This window comes from Physcomitrium patens, chromosome 1 (genome assembly GCF_059467195.1).
Source record: "Physcomitrium patens ecotype Gransden chromosome 1, ASM5946719v1, whole genome shotgun sequence".
NCBI classification, from domain to species: domain Eukaryota; kingdom Viridiplantae; phylum Streptophyta; class Bryopsida; order Funariales; family Funariaceae; genus Physcomitrium; species Physcomitrium patens.
Genome location: NC_143410.1, coordinates 27,380,562 through 27,402,169, shown reverse-complemented (window position 1 = coordinate 27,402,169; position 21,608 = coordinate 27,380,562).

Here is a 21,608-nt window from a genome sequence, read left to right as displayed (position 1 = left end):
CAATGCAGTCTAATTACAGGAAATCCAGGTCTTACTACGGGTCTTAGCCAATCTGACGCGAGGACCAATTTGACCCAATTACGGGAACATCCAGGTTACTACGGGCATCTTTCCCAATATAGGACCTGAATTGGTCGGGCGACTTAATGTGGTCCCGATTACGGGGTTCGATTCTGTTTCAGGCTGTCCTGTTCTCTGTGCCGTTTCAGAGAACGTTGTTTTCGGTAAATGGATTTCTTAAAGGTAAAAACGGAGGAGAAAGTTTGACGACGAGAGCCAATTTCGGATCCAAGCTTGAGGTGGGAGCCAATTCCGGATCTGAGACGGAAGATTGAAGAAATTCAGAGGATAAGGTTAGGGGGGGAGGTTTTTTTTTTGGGGGTTTTTTGGATCAAGGAGCTAGCTTCAAGCTCTTTTTAAGGTTATTAGTTCGGTTTTCATTGGAGGTTTTTGGAAGATCAAGGGAATTAGAGAGAGGAGCTTCATGCTTCGGGTCGGGGAAGGAAAGACATAGAATTTGGATTTTTCTTCTTCGTAGAGTTTTGGGAAGATTGAGGCAATCGCTGCTGAAGTCAGTGTTGTAATGGTGAATCGGGATTTTTAAATGAAGTGGGTTTGAATACTCTTGACTGTTTTGCAAAATCGAGTTACGTCTGTGATTGAAGGATTAAAGGGGTGTCTATAGGATTGAGTATGCGAAGTGAATGAAATTTATTGGGTTAAACTAACAGGACAGTCAGTGGATACAAGATCGTAAGTACAAAGGAGTATTGAAGATTAACAGTTTGGGTTGTTCGGGGTTCTCTGTAACGTCTAGAGACCTATCGGCTGGGACAAAAAAAAAAGACTTCGACAAGCAGTCGAAGAGCATCCGTATAGATTTACGGTACATTGTTGCAGTCGTTTATATTCCAGCAGTCAAAAACTGATAGACTGCTTGACTATCGGCAAATCTCCATACTACCTTCTACAGCGAGACGCCCGGCGCGTTCTTGAGCAGGAAAGCATGTAATACGACAACGTTCTTTGAAACGGCACAGAGAACAAGACAGCCTGAAACAGAATCGAAACCTCGTAATCGGGACCACATTGAGTCGTCCGACCAATTCAGGTCTCATATTGTCTAAGAGTCCAGTAGTAAGACCCGGATGTCTGCGTAATTAGATCAAATTGGTCCTTCACGTCAGATTGGCTGAGGCCCATAGTAAGACCTGGATTTCCTTCTAATTAGACTACATTGGATTGCCCGGCCAATTCAGGTCTCATATTGGGTAAGAGGACCCGGATTGGATTCTTGAAATTGGATCCAATTGGCTCTTCGAACCAGACTCACCCGTCGTGTGAATTGGTCCTTTCTCTTCCCGCTGACTCCCGTTATTGGAATCGAACGAAACATTTCAATATGCCCCGGCTGACTGTAACGGGGTGACTGAACTTGGCCACTCAGTATTTACACTGGAGTTGGTCGTTGCTCCCAATATTCGAGGTAACTGAACATTAATAAAAGTCCCCTTTCTTTATATTTTCATGATATACTCGTGTTACAACACAACATCCACCTCCTCTGAACTTGTGCATCCTCCGGTATGCACCAATTTACCCAATTGCTGTTTGATTTCGAAAATATCCTCTACGTCTTTATCCAGTTCGTCTTCGTCACCTTCATTATCCAAATCACTTTCATCTTCTTGCTGCGGAATCTCTACACCTTCATTAAGATCTTCCATATTCATCTCCGCATGTCTTCGTTTAAATATTTTTACTCGCTTCCCTGCAATTGGTATTTTCAATTTTGTACCATCTAACTCCCGTAATGAGTAAGTCGCATTATCATGAACAGTCGTTACTACATATAGTCCAAACCAACGTTTTGAAAATTTCCGCAAAGTACTATGTTGATTATCCAGACTATTGTCATAAACAAGTACCCAGTCACCTTCCTCGATTGCTTTTGTTTTCAATCGATGTTGCTTATCAAATTGCGCCTTGTTTTGTAACCTTGCTCTTTTTAACCTTTCCAATGCTATCTGGACATCTTCCGTTATTTGCTCCAATTATCGAATCCTAATAGCAAGAAGTTCTTCTCTTGTCAATCCATCTTCCCATGGTAGCATACTCCAAGTAAGTACCTTTTCTTCAATCGACATAATTGGTTTTCGACCTGTCATAAGTTCTACTGGCATATATCATGTCACCGAACTATGTGTTGTTCGGTCAGCCCATAATGCAAATGACAAAAGCCGTGGCTACTCTTTAACTTTCCCATTACAAGCTTTAACTAATGCTTTCACAATCAATAGGTGACTGCGTCCGCTTTTTGCATTCCCTTCTGGATTATAAGCAGTAGTCAGTGATAGTTTAACTCCACATCTTTCAAAGAACTTACGAGCTTCTTGTGCATTTAATTCTCCACGATCTGCAGTGATTTTTCCTACGCATCCGTAATGGCAAATGACATCTTCAAGCAAAAACCTACAAATCCCCTCTGTAGATTTTGTCCTCAATGCTCTTCCTTCTACTTGATTTGATAAATCTTCACGAGCTAAAACCAAATATCTCATCTGTCATAAACCAACCGGCATAATAACCAAATCAACAACCCATTTAAAATGAATAGCTAGAGGATACGTAGGATGAAGACCATCTCGATGTCGGATATTAGAATACGATTGACAGATTTCACATGACTCTACAAATGAGAGCACATCTCGATACATATTTTTCCACCAATATCGTTCTTTGAGTTTAGCAAAAGTAGTCCAGATTCCTCTATGCCCTGCCCATAAACTATCACGAAACTCCTTTAATAATTTTAGTTTTTCTTCCCTTTTGCCTATCACTTGTTGTGGCATCCCAATTCCTTTCTTTGGTCTCTTCCATAAGAATCCATCTCGAAGTAAAAATCCATATGTTTTTTTTCTTATTTGTTTGAATTTTTCTGTAGACCAATTCCCCTGCTTAGTCAAGGTATTCAAGTAATGACGAATATTCAATAATTCTCCTTGATAAGATTCTTCAAGAAATAGCTTGTCTTCTCTGTTGAGATTTGATATTGAATAGAATTTCAATCCGACGTCATCAATGTCTTCAACCATTTTGTCCTCCTTCTCGTATCTTGCTCGAGATAGCATGTTTGCTACTAAATTGTCCTTCCTAGTAACATGCTTAAATTCTGGATTTAGTGACTTAAAATAAGCAATCCATCTCAACATTGCAATATCTGGCGTTGAACAGTTAATAATCATTCCAAGCAATGGCAAGCAATCTGTTTCAATTACTACTACTGCCCCAATCAAATAGTCCTTTTCAGCTTTCATAGCCGAAACGACTCTCCAAAGTTCTCTTTTGACTTATGAATATGCACGCTGACGAATACTTAAAACTTTAGCCCCAAATCGAACTGCAAATCTACTCCCATTCGAATCATCTTGACCCACAGCCCATCCAATGGCAATTGAACTAGTGTCCACAGTAAGAATCACTGGTCTATTGTACTTATAATCAATCTTCCTCAATATTGGAGGTGACATCAATAATTTCTTCAATCTTTGCATTGCCTGAATATGCCTTTCTTTCCATTCAAATCGGTAACCCTTGTGTAACAATTCATATAATGGATCGGCTATGTGAGCAAAATGAGGGATCTAGATTTGATAAAATACACATGCACCCAAAAACCTGCGAACCTTTGTTAAAGAATCACAATCCTCTTTCATCCTTCCAATTGCATCAACTTTAGTCGGATCTGGTTTTCTTCCGTAAGATCCACATAAATGTCCAACAATTACAACCTCTCGTACTCCAAATACGGACTTCATACCCGATAATGTAAGATGAACTTCTCCAAGCTGAGTTAAAACCTTTTCACAATTTTGTATATGATCAACAACATATTTGCGATACCCCCTCATATCTAAAATTTCATCCTTGTCTCCTTCTCTACACCCTTTTATAGGAACATCATCCAGAAAAGGCATAGTCTTTTCCGGAATAAAATCTCTCAATACCTTATTCATCCCATTCATCATATGCGCAACTGAGTTGGTCGCGCCTTGAAGAAGAGTGCACATTCTATCCAATCCAAGTGCTGTCCTCATTATTGTCATATCTCTACTTCCTTCGGTAAGTTGAAATTGATCATAACCTGAATACAAGTCACCTATTGAATAGATCGCCCTTCTAACAAATGCCTCAACAAATTCATCCACAATAGGTCTAATTCCTACATTCTTGACAGTTACTGCATTCACCGATTGCATATCTTGAATAAACCGTAGTGACTCATTCTTCTTAGGTACCATAAACCATCGACTAGAATACAGTACAAACGAGGGTTCCAATATTTTTATCTTTATCTTTTCTTTTAATAGCTCAACCAATTTAGGTAAATATGCCCTCGGTACTGGAATCGGTCTTAGATTCCAAGGTACATGCGGTACAATGAAGATAACCATAGGTGTTATAATATTTGGATCCACACACCCAATTTCATGAGATTCGAAAGCAAACGATCTACGTTGTTTAGCCAACATCTTTTTGAAGCAAGTAATTTCCTCCGGCAATAAAGAACCATCAGAACCAATCTTCAATTCTTCAAAAGTCTCTTTAGTAAACTGATGTTCAATACTCATTGGATCTCTTAAACTTGCTTCTTTTGATGCTTCTCCCATTTGTTCTTTAGAATCTTCTGGTAATGGTCAAGCAATAGGCTTTACCTTCTTATCTGCCGTTTTATATCTCGTCTCTATAGTCACTTCTGGTGCTTGAAAAGATTCAAGTATGGTATATTCCTCTCTTGAATGAATCTCAACAATCTTATCATGATCCCCTTATCCAATAGATGTAATCAATTCCAATGAATCTTCCAGTCCATTTTCTTCATAAACACCTAAAATCCTCTCATCATCTTGCAATGTACCTAACTAGCGTAATTGTCCTTCAATATCATATAATCTTTTTCTTTCTTTTCTTTTAAAATCATCAACTTTCTTATACATAATATTTCCATTCTCCAATATACTAATAAAACTCGCATCAAAGGCACCTTCATCTCACGAGAGTACCTCCTCTTTTGTACCTCCATAATCTCGCTTTACAGTAGTACCTCCCCAAAATCCTTAAATCCTTCAACAATCTTTGGCAATGGTTTCTCCCTCAACCTATCTCGATTCCATTCATGGTTACGAAGTACTGTTAGAAATTGTACAGCTTTCCTCTCATCCTCGCTACGTACCCTTGCATAAGCAGAACCATCGTCAAGTACTTTTGTTTCCATCCGTGTTGCCGTAATATAAGATTGTCCTAAAATCAATGGATAAGACATTGTATCTTGAACAAAAAAATGTTGCTCCATCGCAACATTCCCAATCCGAATTTTGACATCTGGACAAGCTCCATATAATTCGCCCCGTATGTTATTAGCTGCTCGTATTTCCCATCCATGTTCCATATCAATTGGCCATTTTTGCTTCTTATAAAGATCTTTAGACATGAGATTTATTTCAGAACCATGGTCGACTAAAGCAACAATTGGTTCATCTATATCTCCTACTTTCACCAATACCTCAATAGTTGCCCTTGCCCAATGCTTTCGAGTATAATGGCTCAAAGTTTCCATTTCCTTATCAATACACTCTTCGAAACATACTCGTTGATTATACCCATTCTTTTCATTTGTTGGTTCTTGTAACCAATATCAACCTCTTCTTCATCTTTATATATTCTTGCATCAATAGCATGACTCATTCTAGTTTTACCCATTAATTACCTCTTTCGCTTAATGCTGTCAATAATAACATCATGAAACTCCTTCTTTGGAATTCTCAAAACTTCTTTCAATGTGAATTCCACCTTAGCGTTTAATATACATTCTTCCAACACCCCTTTCAAATTTGTGGCCGCTCCAATGTTAGAAAGTAGCTTATAAGCAATTGATTTGCCTTTATCTTTTGTCTCCTTTGTTTTTTCTCCAAATAATGCTGAGGTATCATTTACAGGCAATTCTTGTGAAGTTGCCTCCCGAGCCTTGTCTCCTCGAGTTTTTCTCTTAGAAGAATTTCCTTCTCTAGTATCATCAAAAATTCCTCGTCTCTTTTCTTCCATCAAAGCTTCATGTTGGCTCTTAGCAATATATGCATAAACTGAAAGAGACTCAACACGATCCTCCCAACCTGTTCTACCTCATATTGTAGCTGTAGTCCTCAATAACACTTCTCGAGGTAATTTCCCTTCTTGCATTGTAGAAACGGCAGAAGCCCAAAACTCACTAGTTTCCGTACTTCCACCAAGGTCATCATCTACTCTAGCACCATAACTTGCACTTTCTCGTGCTGCTGTTTCATGCTCTTTTAGATAATCTTGAACCAATGCTCTCATTCCTCCCTTGCCAAAATTGGTTTGAAGAAGATCCTCCCTATCTTTTAATGCTATCTTCCCATCTTTCCAGCAAATAATTCCCTGTCGTATCATATTATTAAATTCATTGCAATCTTTTCTAGTGTGTGAAGCATCATCACACCAAATGCATCTTTGTACATATCCTTGTTTTGAAACATTCTTCGAATTATTTATAGAAGTATTCTCTTCAAGTCTTGTCAATTTGATTTGAAGATCTCGCATTCCTCGTATAATTTCTTCCATCCCTATATCTGCTTTCTTTGATAAGGATGTCAAAGGTTGAATTGTAGGCATTGTTGGTGGTGTTGTACATATTGGAGCTTTAGGTGCTTGTATTGTTTTTGGAATATTGCTCCTATCCTTCCTCCTTTCTTTTTTTGTAAGCCATCCCACCGCATCTTCAATGTTCTTCCACTTTGTTGTCAATCCTTCATCTTCTTCTTTGTCTTCAAGAAGGAGTTCTAATTTCCCTTGCAATTCTCCATCAACAGCTTGAAGAAATAGATCAACTTTGTTCGGCTCCAATGTCAATTTTTCTACCTTCGACAATTAAGAGTACTGCCTCTCAAATTCCCTTAGTAGCTCTGTTGCTTGCAAATTCTTATTGGGCCATTCAATCCATTCCAGAAACAGCTTCTTAGTAACGCGATCAGCATCTTCCAAGAAATATTCGTCTTTCAATGCATGTGAAAAAACCTCCCATGAATTCCCATAACGATCCGTAATCGATGTAATAGGGTCTCTTATCTCTGGTATCATGGCAAGTCCAAATAGTTCAACCATTTTCTTCTCAGAAACCCGATTTAATTCCATTTCACGAACATAACATCTTAAATACCTTGAAATATTCCTTCCATCAAATTGATCAATTTTATTGACCACTGCTTGCAATGCTTTGGTTGCCAAAGCTTTCTTTCGATCATTGCTTTGCTGTTGCTGCATTGATAATGAGAAGGCTTGAAACATACTAGCAATAGACGAATCCATGTGCATACCTTGTCCTTTAGAAGAATCCCCACCAGAAACTCCTCCCAAAAATCCTTCAAAATTTTTATTTTTGTTTTCCATAAAATAAAGATAAAATCAACCAAAATCCAATACCTTCCACCTCAAGCTTTCACGTCAAGTTCACCACTTCTCTCGTATTACGTGCTTTCCTTCTCGAGAACACGCCGAGCGTCTGGCTGTAAAAGGTAGTAAGGAGATTCGCTAATATTCAAGCAATTTATCGGTTTTTGACTGTTGGAATACAAACAACTGCAAGAATACACCGTAAATCTATACAGATGCCCTTTGATCGCTTGTCAAAGTCCTTTTTGCCCCAGTCGATAGGTCTCTAGACGTTACAAAGAAGCCCAAACAACCCAAACTGCTAATCTTCAATACCGCTTTATACTCACGATCTTGTATCCACTGACTGTCTTGTTAGATTAACCCAATAAATTTCATTCATTGCGCATACTCAATCCTATAGACACCCTTTTAACTTTTCATCACAGACGTAACTCGATTTCATAAAATAGTCAAGAGTAATCAAACCCACTTCATTAAAAATCCCAATTCACCATTACAACACTGACTTCAGCAACGATTGCCTCAGTCTTCCCAAAATACTATGAGAAAAAAAAAATCCAATTCTCTATCTAATTCCCCGCCCGAAGCATGAAGCTAGCTCCCCCCCCCACAAATCCTAATAAAACCAAACTAGTGACCTTGAAAAAAGCTTGAAGCTAACTCTTCGATCCAAAAAACCCCATTTGAAAAAAATCCCCCCCCCCCTCTCCCAAAAAAACTTATTCTCTCCCCTAACCTTATCCTCTGAATTTCTTCAATCTTTCGTCTTGGATCCGGAATTGGCTCCCACCGTCAGAGCTTGGATCCAGAATTGGCTCTCGCTGTCAAAGCTTTCTCCCCCGTTTTTTACCTTTAAGAAATCTTTTTATCGAAAACAACGTTCTCTGAAATGGCACAAAGAACAGGATAGCCTGAAACAGAATCGAAACCCCGTAATCGGGACCACATTGAGTCGCCCGACCAATTCAGGTCTCATATTGGCTAAGAATCCAGTAGTAAGACCCGGATGTCTACGTAATTAGATTAAATTGGTCCTTTGCGTCAGATTGGCTGAGGCCGTAGTAAGACCTGGATTTCCCTGTAATTAGACTGCATTGGGTTGCCCGGCCAATTCAGGTCTCATATTGGGTAAGAGGACCCGGATTGGATTCTTGAAATTGGATCCAATTGGCTCTTCGAACTAGGCTCATCCGTCGTGTGAATTGGTCCTTTCTCTTCCTGCTGACTCCCGTTATTGGAATCGAATGGAACATTTCAATATGCCCCGGCTGACTGTAACGGGGTGACTGAACTTGGCCACTCAGTATTTACACTGGAGTTGGTCGTTGCTCCCAATATTCGAGGTAACTGAACATTAATAAAAGTCCCCTTTCTTTATATTTTCACGGTATACTCGTGTTACAACATGACATCGTCCGACAGGTCAGCAAATGAAGGTTATTGAGTCAAATCCATTGGTTGTTGATTCCCCATCTCTTGAGCATTATAACTACAAAGAAGCTATGAACAAGGATTGAAAGTAGAATGTTATCTTACCTAGATGTTTTTTCTTTTATAAAGAAGGTTTTTATCTTGATTTTGATGGATGTCGTCGATATAAAGCCTCTATCGCCTTTGCTGTATTTGTAACATTCTTTATTGGCTCCCATGTACATTCACTAATATCATATCCGTGCCAATAGATAAGATATTCTAATTTATTTCAACGCCGCCTTGAATCTAAGACTTCTACTACTTCAAACTCTTCATTATTGTCCACTTCTATAGAAGAAGGTGGAGTTTGTCGTCTTCTTGGTATGTCTACTATCTTGTATGGTTCAAGAAGAGACACGTGGAATATTAGATGGATTTTCATTGACTCCAGTAGTCGTAAACGATATGTAACTGGATTGATTTGTGCAGAAATAGAAAATGGTCCAAGCCTTTGATAGTCCAACTTGTCACAAGGACGAGTGGTCTTAATATTGTGACGAAGTAGCCATACCTTATCACTCAAGTAGAATGGTGGTTGTTCCTTTCGATAGACATCCGCATTGACCTTTTGTTGTTCTTGAGCTTCTTTTAACTGCACCTTCATTGTTGCATGTAGCTCGGACAAATGAATTTCCAAATCTTTTACAATAGGATTATGAACTTTTGAAAAGTCAAAAGTATCAAGTCATGGATGATAACCATAATTAGCAAAGAAAGGTGTTTGTTTTATAGAAGAATGTACCGTATTATTGTAAGCAAACTCTGCCAATGGCAAAAGAGTTGTCCAATCATCTTGTTGGTAGTTAATGGTACATCTTAAATATTGCTCCAAAACTTGATTAATACGCTCTATTTGTCCATCAGTTTGAGGATGGAATGTCGAAGCAAGTTTTATATCTACTTTTAGAAACTTGGAAAGAGTTTGCCAAAATCTTAATACAAATTGAGTTCCCCTATCTCATATAATATCCTTGGATAATCCATGATAGCAATAGATATTGTCAAGAAAGAGCTTAGCTATTTCTTTACCTGTGATAGGTTTTGTGCATGATACAAAATGTGCCATCTTAGTAAAATGATCTACTATCATGAATATAGAATCATAAGAACTTGAGATTCGAAGATCCGTGATGAAGTCCATAGAAACAGAAGACCATGGTTGTTTTGGAATGGGTAATGGCTGAAGAAGTCCAAAAAGTTGATGACGAGGACTTTTTGATCTTTAGCAAACATCGCATGATTGTACAAAAACTTTGACTGCCTTCCACATTTGAAGCCACTAAAAATCCCTAGATATTAGCTCCAAAGTCTTATTGTATCCAAAATGTCATGCTGCTGGAAAGTCGTGAGGAGCTTGAAGAACACGTAAACGTGTTTTTTCTTCTGGAACATATAGGCGTCCTTTGAAATAGAGTAGATTGTTCTTGAATTCAAATTTAGAGGGATCATGAGATTTAGAAGAATTATTCTTGATATCATGAACAAGAGGGTCTGAAGACATACTTAACTAGACTTACTTGAGAAAAGTTAAATCAACAGTGAATGTTGATTTTATTACTCGAAGATGAAATTGCTCCGGCTTCAAGAGAACCATTCTTTATTGCTCAAAAGCTACATCCCTTTCTTTTAGTGCAAGATAAGAATGTCTAGATAAGGTATCAAATAAACCTTGTTGTTTTCTTGGCCGATAAGTGATGATGAACTTGAATCTTCATAAAGACATGCTCCAACAAGCTTGATGACGATTTAGTATGTGTGCTAATATGTAATACTTGAGGTTCTTGTGATTTGTATATACGGTGACTGGACTAGAAGCGCCTTCTAGATAATGATGCCATTCTTGAAAAGAATCCACAATTGCGAGAAGTTCTTTGTCATGGATCTCATAATTGATTTTTACTGCTGAGAATTTTCTTGAATGAAAGGCTACTGGATGAAGTTTATCATCTATTTCCATTTGTGATAAAACCGCACCTAGAGCAAAATCTGATGCATCTGTTTTCATAAAGAATGCTTTGGAAAAATCAACACGATACAAGATTGGTGCAGAAACAAACGCTGTCTTCAAAGATTCAAAAGCAACTTCCGCTTCTTCATTCCATTGAAGTTTGTCTTTATAAGTCAAATGTGTAAGTGGAGCTGTAACTCGAGAGAAGTCCTTGATGAAGATCCGATAGTAGTTGGCAAATCCCAAAAAGTATTGGACATCTCTTATCATTTTTGGGATCTTCCAATCTATAATAGTTTGAACTTTCTTAGGATCCAACATAAGTCCATCATTTGAAATGATGTAACCTAAGAAATCGACTTAAGTAGTGTAGAATACACACTTTTTTATCTTGGCATAGAATCCTGCATCTCTTAATTTTTGTAACACACGATGAACATGAAGTTCATGTTCTTTTGGATTCTTAGAATAGATTAAGATGTCGTCTAGATAACACACCACAAAATCGTCCAAAAACTTTCAAAAAATATCATTCATTAGATGTTAAAAAGCTGCTGGTGTATTTGTAAGTTCAAAAGGGATGATGTTGTATTCAAAATGTCCATATCTAGTTCGAAACGTAGTCTTCTATTCATCTCTTTCTTTGATGCGTACTAGATTGTATGCTCCTCGGAGATCTATTTTTGTATAGAACTTAGCTTGATTCAACTGATCAAGAAGTGCAGATATTAAAGGTAGTAGATACCTGTTCTTGATGGTAATCTTGTTGAGTCCTCAATAATCAACACACATCCGCAATGATCGATCTTTTTTCTTTACAAATAGAATAGGAGCTCATATCGGAGATTTAGAATTGTGTATAAAATTCTTGGCTAGATTTTCTTCAATATACTCTTTGAGTTCAGCCAACTCATTTTGTAATAAATTATAGATTGGTCCAAATGGTAATTGTGCTTCTTCTTGAAGGTTAATTGAGCAATCATAGGGACGATGTTTCGAGAGTGTATTTGTATTCTTTTTTTCAAATATATCTTGAAATTCTTGATATTGGCTTGGAATGCCATGTGAAATCTTTGCACCGTTAGAAACAGGTGTGGCATAAATAATATATGGTGATTCTTTCATAGCAGCATATAAGAAAGTTTTTGCACCTATAAACACAGATTTAATTGAACTGGACTTATGACTCTCTACTTGATTAACTACACTGGTCGTTATACTTTTAGAGAAAGTAAGAGTTCAAAAAATCCAATCTATTTGAAGGTTGTATTTTTCTAACCACGATAAACCTAAAATGATTGGATTAGAGGGAGATCTAATGATATTAAATACTACAAAGCTATTATGACCATTGATTATTTTTTCTATAGGAAGGATTTCATGAGTAATATCTCCAGAAGACAATGAACGACCATCTATGACTTCTACATGAACAGGTTTAGTTTTCTTTACTAAAGATATGCTATGTCTTTTAGTAAATTCTTCATCTTAGAAACAAGCTGAGGCTCTTGAATCTAACAAAGCAGAGTCTTTGTAATGTTTAGGTCCTAAAATAACATTCAATATAAAACAATGAGAGGGTTTTGAGGAGAGAATATGACCTTCATTAGATGTTGTGTAAGGTTTCAACCGCACGGTCCCTATTATAGCTCAACAAACTTGTTTTTTGACATATTATCTTCTTTGACAACCATACTCTTCATTTTGTGGTTGCATCATTTCTTTGGATAATATTGAACAGTGTGCTTTGGTTCTCCACCATATAAACATAATCCTTCTTGACAATGAAGAGTCTTTTCTTGTTCAGTAAGAGGTTTGAAATGTATTGCATCAATTTGCATATCTTTTACTTCTGAAGATATGTGTTGGAAAGAGGTAGGTGTTGCCATTGAATTATAATAATGTTGAGGCCTAATTATATGACTCTCAGATTAAAATTCAAAAAGTCGATTGTCATAATTTACAACAAAATCAATTGCTTGACTCAATGTTTGAGGATTGGATAAATTGAGTATCAATTTTTTTACTTCATATTCTAGTCTATAAAGTAATTGGCTAATGAATGTAGCATCATCCCACTTGGTATCAATCATAAGTTGTCAAAATTGTGAAGCATATATTATTACAGATCGATTTTCTTGTTGCAAGTTATGGATCTTATTTGTTGTAACACGAACTGTATTATGTTCTCTATACATAGATCAAAATTCCACCAAGAAAGCTTCTAAATTATCCAATATTGGATCTTCTCGTTCAAGAAAAGATGAAAACCATGATAATGCAGAATCGAAAAGTAGTGTTCCAATAAACTTGACTTGTGATCCTGGAATTGAATAGCTTTGGGGTTGAAGTTGGATTGTCAATTATACTTGATTGATGAATCCTTGAAACTTTGATCTCATACCATCAAATTTCTCGAGTAAGGCAATACTTGGTTCTCTAGTATTTGAATGATGTTCCACCATGAGAGAAGGGGCATGATTCGATGTAGATGTTGAGGCAACTCTGACCATCTCTATATCTCCACTTTTTGTTATTCTTATTCATCCTTCTATTAATGAATTAAGTTGATGCATCACAAGCATTAATTGCCTCAGTTGTTCTTACATTTATGTCATTGCACTCTTCAATTTGACAAGCTTTGCCATAGTAATACCTAGAAAAAAAAATATCTAATATTGCTCAAGACAAGTAAGAGAATGGACTTGAGAACAAAGAAAATACTAAAAAAAATATCAATTTAAAAGAGGGTAATCCGCAACTCTTAATATGCTTATGTCTTATCAAGAAAAAATGATAATACACTCTTAATCAAGAAAAGATAAAGCTCTGATATTATAAGTGTACTCTTGTCAATCTGTCAAGGACAAAAACTCGATGAAAAAGCAATTCATATAAATGAGCCTTCACTTAAAGAAAGGTAACAAAATATAAATAAACAAGTATGTATATTCAAAGAAAAACTAGAATGGCTATTGCCAAAGACTAAAAAACATGAAGACTCTTGAAACTAGACTGGAAATAAAAAATGAGTTGACAAGAGTGAAGAAAGCTTCACTCTTGTCTCTATATATACTATCTAACTAGAGGCTATGTGGCAATATTCTATAGGACCTCCAATATGTGTTGACTTTGTAGGACACATGCCTTGACTTACAAGACAAGTTTTTCTACGTGTAGGCAACATTATTAGCTTGGTCTACAAGCTAACAACATGTGTGGCACATGTCCAACTTATTGACCACGTTTCTAATCCAAAAAGTCAATTAAAGATACCTATAAAGTCAAAGTAGTATTTATAAAGCTTCTAAGAAGCTTCTATATCAAATACTATAGAATTAACTTACTTTTATCTACTTTTACTTACTTCTATTTATTTGTATATATAATTACTGGCTTACATGAATATATCCATGACATAAATTCTACTTAGGTGTTGGTTGGCCTCATACTCCAATCTGAATATTGAATTTCTAGTGCCAATATCTCTTTATTGAATTATTTAATTATTCTCAAATTTCACATGTGTATAGAAAATTAAGTTTTTTATCCTCATTTTTTTTTTTTTTTTTTTTTTTTTTTCAATCCAATTAATAGATTTTTGAAGATCTTAGAAATCCTAACTACCTTTCAAAGTCCAATTTCCAAGACCTCAATCTACTTGAAATTCAATAGCCTTCAATTCAATTATTTGATCAAGCTCAAACTTATAGCATACACTTAAGATAAATATTCTCATAAGTCAATAAAATTTTAATTATAGATCTATTACCAAACTCAAAAAAATTTCTAAAATATAATATTATTTTTATTTCTTAAATTCTAGAATCATCCGAAATAACTATAACTTTACAAAGCCCTTGTAAAGTAATTACACACTTAATTTTCTCAAAATTAATATTCAAAAAAATTCTATCAAGTCTACTTTTAAATCCTACTCTCCGATCTACCAAAGAACCTCCAAGTTGCCATAGGTGCTTGGTTTTGTGCCTCAAGGTCTGATTTCGACCTAGGTTGATAACCAATCCACTTTGGATATCAAATTTTATCCTTTTGACTTAATTTTTATTTCAATCAACTCTTAATTTCTTCTTACATATGTTCATATTCTTTATTTTTTTAATCTACCTTCTTATGTCTCATTTATGGCCTTACAAAAGGAATAGAAGCCTACTTTGTAAAAAGGTAGCATTTAAATCTTTAGTTCTACTTTCTTTTAGACTATTTTCTATTTTCTAAGATAATTTGTTACAATATTTGAAATAAGATCTTCTATAATATAATAGATTCTTCACCCCTTTCACCTATTAGTCATGTTACATCACAACAAAATTTAGCTTGTAAAGATAAACTTAAGTAGAATGAAGAAGCCTAAGCATTGTATGATGCTTTAAAGAAGGAATTTATTTTTGCATCAATCTTATATTGCATTGACTTTTTCAAGGAATATTTTATAGAAATAAATACAATAGACTTTACAATGGGTGCAATATTGCCACAAAATAGAAGTAAATGATAAATTTCATCTAATAGCTTTTTATTTTAGGAAATTTTTAGTAATAGAGATTAACTCTGAAATCCATAATAAAGAATTTCTTATAATTGTGGATTTGTTTTAGGAATGGCATCACTATCTAGAAGGTGCTTCTAATCTAGTTACTATTATTGTATAGCATGATGTATAACATGAAAATATACTAGGTATCTAATTATGGAGAATTTAATTTTAACTTATTGGTAAAGTTCTAATAAGTGATATATTCTTATTATAGAAGAAAAATAAATGTAATAATATCAAAAAATATATTACTAATAAAATATTTTATATTTAATAAGATTTACATGTAAGACTTTTTAGAGCATCTAAAAATTTCTTAATATCTTTTGATAAACTAAATCATAAATAACCATTTTCCAATAAGTTAGATTTTTAATAATTTCAAAAAAAAATCCATAATCTCCTTTCAAAAATCTATCTTTATATCATAATTATATCATAGCTTTATATCTCTATTTTTAGCATATATATATATATATATATATATATATTATATAAAATCTTACTTCCAGAAAATTCTTTATTTTGTATAAAATGCTCAAATTATAGCAAAATCTTTTCAAAACTTTTTTTTCTCACAAAAAATTTTTTCTCTCTAAATTATAGAATTTAATATCTCTTGATTTAACTATTCAAATTTTCTCAAATTTTTGGATAATGTAGCATTTATTCTTAAGCTCAATTTAAAAAAATGTCTTCAAGTAGTTGTTACTCTTTCAAATCAACTTCAAATCTTTTACTTTTTATATATAAAATGTAGTCTTTTAAACTAATTTTTCAACCACACAATCTAATCCTCAAAAGTCCTTCATATGCATGCACTATGCTCCAAAGAGTGACAATAGATACAAAATTAATACCTTGACTTTGAACATCTATATCTCCTTCATAAAAGCTCCAAATTATATAAAAGTTTTAGCAAAATTATATCCAAAATCTTAAACTTAATGATTCAATTTTTGATATTCAAATGGTATCAAAAGAGTATCCTTAATTTCTAATAAGGCCTTTGGCAATCTTCTTAAAGTCCATTGGGCATGAATTTTGGCGAATAGGAATGGAGATTTTTACTATCCATCTCTATTTATTATTTATGATATGTAAAATACTTCTTTTAAGTTTCATGATATTTCTAAATTCAAGTTTAAGAACAAACTACTTCATTTTGAAGGTTGCCTATATGTACTAGAATGAGAAGTAAGTTTATGGATTTTTTAAGTACATTATGACTTTCTAGCAATATGACATTTTGGATAAAACATGACTTTGCAATTTATATCCAAAGATTTTTAGTGGCCTCAAATGTGAAAGGCTATAAAAGACTTTGTATAGATATATTACATTTGTTTAAGATCAAAAATTCTTCATCATTGACTCTATGGACTTCTCCAAGTATTACTTATATAAAAAAAACCATGGTCTTTTATTTTTATAGATTTTATTATAGATATTTTAAGTTCAAGTTCATATAATTGTATATTTGTGATTGCAGATCACTTCACCAAAATGGCATATTTTGTATTATATATAAAATCTGTTCTAAGTGAAGAAATAGCTAAGCTTTTCCTTCTTAATATCTATTGCTATCATGGATTATTAAAAAATATTATATCAAATAGACGGACATAATTTGTTTCAAGATTTTAGAGAATCCTTATTAAAATATTGAAGATAGATATAAAATTACCTTTTGCCTTTCATCTTCAAATTAATGGGCAAATAAAATAGGTAAATTAAGTTCTAAAGTAATGTTTGAGGTATATTATCAATTATTATCAAGATGATTAGACATTTTTTTTGCTATTACTAGAATTCACTTATAATAATTTGGTACATTTTTCTATTCAATAAGCATTTTTTTTTTTTTTGTCAATTATGATTATTATCTACGACTTGATACTTTTGACTTTTCAAAAGTTAATAAACCCAAGACAAAAGATTTAGCAAATCATTTGTTAAAGCTATATACAATAATAAAAGCATAGTTAAAGAAAGATCAAGAAGAATAAATGTCAATATGGATGTCTATTGTAAGGAACAACCATAATTTAATCTAAGTGATAAGATATAGTTACTTTGTTGCAATGTCAAGAATACTTCTACTTGTGAAAAGTTGGACTATTATAAGCTTAGACCTTTTTTTATTTATAAACTAGTCAATCTTATTACTTATGAATAACATCTACAAGAGTCTATGAAGATCCATCTTATATTCTACATGTCTCTTTTTGAACCATATAAGATAGTAAATATCTTGAAAAGAAGATAAATACTATATCTTTTTATAGAAGTATATAATAATCATGAGTTTGAAGTAGAAGAAGTCTTAGATTCAAGGCAACACCAAAATAAGTTAGAATATCTTATTCATTGGTACAAATATGATATTAATGAATGCATATTTGAGTCAAAAAAGAATCTTCTAAATACAATAAAGAGGATTGATACTTTTTATCAACACTATCTATTAAAACTAAGATAAAAAATAACAAATTTTTATTATAAAAGAAAGAAGATCTATGAAAGATAACATTCTATCTTCTATCCTTATTTGTAGCTTTTATATATTTATGGTATTGAAAAGATAAAGAATTAATAATTAGGAGATTCAAATCAAATGCTATTGTTTGCTAACTTATTCGATGAGACATTCTCATTGTCACAACCTTTAAGATAATATAATTGAAATAAAAATCCTCAAAAATAATATATCTTTTTTTAAATAGATGGTAATATATAACATGTTTGATATCACAACTTTAGAAGAGACTTTTGATATTTGGTAATTTTATTAAAAATAAAAATAATTTTTGATGATATTTTATATGTTTTATTTGAAAAAAGTTATGAAGGCTTTTATAATGATTAAATAACAAGATAATCTTTTTGCCTTCATATAAGACACTATTGATAGTTGAGAGGACTTATCAACCATCTTCAAAGAGAACTAATTTTAGAGTATGAGGCAAACACAATTTGCGATATTTTAGATTTTTTCAATATATGATGACCACTCTTTATGGAATTTGTACCTAAAAAAGAGATAATATTACAAACATATATATTTATTCCAAAAAATATCTATATAATTAAATAGAAGTAAGTAAAAATAAATTAATTTTATAATATCTTTTAAAAAACCTTCTTAAAAGCTTTATAGATGCTACTTTGAATTTACATATATTTATAGTTAATTGATAGGTTAAAAACTTGGTCAATAAATTAGTCATATATTACACGTGTTGATAGCTTATAGAACAAGCTAACTATGTGGTGCACATATAAAAAACTTATCTTACAAGTTAAAACATATATCTAGCAAAGTCAATATGTTGTCATGTAGATATATATATATATATATATATATATATATATATATATATATATATATATATATATATTTATTCTAATATTTATCTATATGATTATATAAAAGAAGATAAAAATAGATTTATATCATAATATTTTTTAGAAAAGCTTTTTAAAAGCTTCATAGATACTACTTTGACTTTATATGTATTTGTAATTAATCAGTAGGTTAAAAACATAATCAATAAGTTAACCACATATTGGTAGCTTATAAAATAAACTAACTATGTGGCTTACATATGAAAAACTTGCCTTATAAGTTAAAATTTGTGTCTTGCAAAGTCAACATGTTTTGAAGGTCTTACAAGATACTACCACATAACTCCTATTTAAGAGTATTTATGGAGGTAAGAATAAAGTCTTCTTTACTCTTTTCAACGTCTTTCTAGTTCTTAGTCTTATTTCAAGTTTTTCTAGTCTTCTTGTCATTGGCAATAGCTATTCTAATTTAATTCTATATCTACTATATTGAGTGACTATTTAATTCTTTGGAGTGATATAAGAGTGTATAAAGGATTTTTTTTAAACTTTATGTTCTTGACAATTCAACAAGAGTAATAACTTATTTTTCTTGTCTTGTTTTAAAAGTGAGTGGATTATTCCACTTCTATTATTATATTTTGAAGGTTGCAGATTATCCACTTTTAAACAAACTATTTAATTTTCTAATATTGATATATTCCTTAAAAAGAGCAGATTATCTGTCTTTGTAGAAATTTTTATTTGATATTAGAAGTTATAAATTACCCTCCTCTACTTTGACTTATAGATTTGTTAAATTATTTTAAAAAAAAGAAAACATTATAAATATTATATTTAATAGAAATAAGAATAGATTTGTAATTATTACTAATCTTTAATAACTTGTCAATATTTTTAGGGTAGAAATTTCACACATTACAAGCATCAATCATAGAATTACTAATCTTATACCTATGAAAGAAGTCCAAAGTCTATATCAAAAAGTTGTATAGTTGAAAGAAAAAAGTAAATCAACCTTATAACTAAATCCAAAAAGTTTTGTTTCTACAAGTATAATATGGACAATGATTAGTATGTCTAAGAACTTTGATGAACAAGATGAAAATTTCAAGGATTTTTGCAAGTCAAATTCTATCTAAGCCTGCATTTCTTCCAATATCTTAGTGGATTTACTCAAGTTGGATTCATAGGTGCACTTCTATCTACACGTACTCTTTCTTGATTTGCACCATTGATAGAAAAAGATTCTCAAATTCTTTATGATTTGAATTTATTTTTAGAAGTGTTTATGGCCACATTTGAAAAAAGTGATTGAGAAAGAGTAGCAAAGATCAAGCTCTTATCTTCATGATAAGAATCATGATTAGCCACTATATATGTTGTTGAATTCTAAACCTTGCTTGGGACATAAATTGGAATGACAAAGCCTTCATTAATAAATTTTAAAATAATCTGTAGAATAACATCAAAGATTTGTTATTAATAATGCTAAAAATAAGATCTTTAGAATAATTTATTGCTTAAATCTTTAAATTTAATAATTTTTTATTTAAAAGGCATTAAGAACAAAGACTTGGCTGAAGAAAAACAAGCCAAGTAATGACACAAAATCCTAAGTTTCAAAAATTTATTTATCAAGACCAAAATCAATGCAAATTAATACGATATGTTTTAAATTCTTTGCTAAGTAAAAAAAGACTTGACATTGTCAAAAAGATTTATGGTTAAATTATTGAAAAACTAAGCATACTATTGAAAATTGTCCAAAGAAGCATTGCAATCACAAAATGAAGTGTATGATTGCTATGAAAGACAATGTGTCAAAAAACAAGTTTCTTCAGCTACAATAGAAATCATGCGGCTAAAATTGTATATAATACCTAATAAAGATCATATTTTTTTTTATATCCCTCACCTTATTTTACAATAGATATATGTTTAGGACCTAAAAATTACAAAGTCTTTATTTCATTAGATTCAAGAGCCTCAACTTATAATATAGATAAAGACTTTGTCAAAAAATAAGAAATATTTTAGTTAAGAAAACTAAATCTGTATATGTAAAAATCATAGATGATTGTTTGTTGTTTTCTAAAGATATTATTTATCGATTGTTTCTTTAAATTTAGCAATTAAAGATTATAATAGTATAATAATATTTAATATAATAAGATCTTTGTCTAATTTAGTTATTTTAAGATTATCTTAGTTAAAAAAATATAATTATCAAATAAATTGGATTTCTTATAACTTTAAATTTTTTTATAATTTAATTCAAAATATTCATAGTAAAATAGAAATAAATAAGCTTAATACATCCAAATCCTTACTCGTAGGTGTACAAGCTTTCATGCGTGTAGAAAAACAAGGGCCATCTTTTGTTATATATGCCACATCTATTTTTGATGGTAAAAAGATATCAAATAGTATTCTCAGCCAATATTAAGATTTCTAGGATGTTTTTGAAAAAAAAATGCAGATATTCTTCAAAAGCATTGATCCTATGATTGTATAATTAATCTACAAGAAGAACTCCACCACCATTTGGACTGATCTACAACTTATCACAAAATGAATTGACTCTACTAAAGAAGTATATTAATAAGAACTTGACTAAAAACTTCATACGCCACTTGAAATCTCCAATAAGAGCTCTTATCTTATTAGTGAAGAAAAAAGATGGATCTATATGGATATGCATAGACTATCAAAGACTAAACAAGATAATTATTAAAAATAAATATCTCCTACTTTTGATTTCAAGACTTCTTGACTAATTTAATTAAGTAAAGATTTACCTAAAAATAG